Raw genomic sequence first — 1,814 nt, forward strand, 5'->3', positions numbered from 1 at the left:
CTAAGGGATTGACTCTTGGACTCACGTGACACACTTAAAGAGAGCGCTACCCCTACTGGACCTGCACGTCATCTGGTGACCTGAGAGTAAAGACTGCTCAGAATTGAAGCAGATGACTTCTAATGAGACAGTTTTCCCAAAATACTCAGAACAGGCCTGTTGGAGTTGGTCACCACACCTTTGATGACGACACTTCAGATGATCGCCACTGTCTGCTATCCTGGAAATGTGTGTACTTTAGGCAAAAAGTGTTCACAGTTCTGCTACTCCTTGTTACTCAAACGTAACCTCAATAGGTTTGCAATCCACACTTTCCCTCGGATGTGAAATTGTACAAAAGAAAAGGCCTCCCTGGCATTGAGATACAAAGTCACTGACACACAAAAATCTCACACTTGGATCACCACTGCTTTCTGAAAGATTCTGATCAAAAGGGGGAAATGTAAAGAACAAACACACAAAAAACAAATCTCAAAGAGTCAGGAGATCAGAAAGGCTGGAGAATCTTTTCTAGCAGAAATCTTCTCCCCCCCCCCACCCCTGGCAATGATTCAGCCAATGAAAAGCAGTGGACTTTTAAAACTTCTCTCCAACTTCCTTTTCCCCCATAAAGGTGTCCTCTCCATTTGCATGCAAGTTCCCAGGGTGGCAGACCTCAAATTGCAATTCTTTTCATAATAAACTTGTTTATGCTACAGAAATAGTTGGCAGTCCATTTATTTTAGGCAGACAATATGTGGTGGCATCTCATTGGTTTTTCACAGTTTCCTAATATCCTATAATATTGAGCATCTTTTCATACACTTACTTGTCATTTGTATCGTGAGGAGTCTGTTGAGATCTTTTGCCTTTTCTCAATTGCATTTTTCCTTCTCTGGCATTTCTAGTATACTCTGGATAACAGTATTTTATCAGCTATGCTTTCTGCAAATATTTTCTCAGTTTGTGGCATCTCATTACCTCCAGGTATCTTTTTATAGTATGTAATCATGCTATATATATAATTAAATTTTCATCATAACACTATAGCAACCAGTTCCCATTTTGCTTCAGACTTCCCAACCATCCTCGTATGATGCTGGTTCCTCCGCAGCCCCACAGAAGAGATTATCCCCACTTCACAGGTGAAGGAGATAAATGCCTGGGAGCTTGCTGCCTAGGGTTCCCGCGCTGCTGACCTGCAGAGCTCAGAATCCCCCGGGGAAGCAGCCCATCGTCTCCGGCCCTGCCTGCAGCCCCCGGCAGGTTTCTGTGAGTGGTTTCCGTGACTTGGCATTTCCTCTGTCCTCTCGGCCTCCCAAACCGCTCTGAGAGCACGATCCTCAGTCTGAGCGCGTCCCGGGGTTTCAGAACGGGCCCGGAGACCTTTCCAGACGCGGGGCGGGCGCTCTCCCCACCCTCCTCGGGGCAGGAGCGGAGGCGGAGCGAGCAGTCCACGCCCTCCGCCGGCCGGGCTCCCTCAGTCGGAAGCGCGGGCGGCGCGGACACCGGATGGGTGTCCCGGAGCGCTGACCCCGGAGCGCGGGACCCCAGCGGGCCCACTCCGCGAGGAGCCCGAGCGCGCCGACCACTGGACAGCACGCGACGGACGGCTGGCCCGCGGAGCCGGGCGCGGTGAGGGCAGGGCAGGGCGGGGCGGTCCCCGCCCGCCTCCCAGCCGACGGCTCCGCCCCGGAGACCCCTAATCGGGCCCGGCGTGCCACCCCGGCCTGCGCCGGCCAGGTACTGCCGGGCGTCGGAGCAACTCTAGGCTGCCCCGCCGCCTCCTTCCTCACCCGGCCTGGGGCCTCAGGAAGTCTCCCGCGAAAGCGAAA

The sequence above is a fragment of the Capra hircus genome, chromosome 23, assembly GCF_001704415.2.
Source record: "Capra hircus breed San Clemente chromosome 23, ASM170441v1, whole genome shotgun sequence".
NCBI classification, from domain to species: Eukaryota; Metazoa; Chordata; class Mammalia; order Artiodactyla; family Bovidae; genus Capra; species Capra hircus.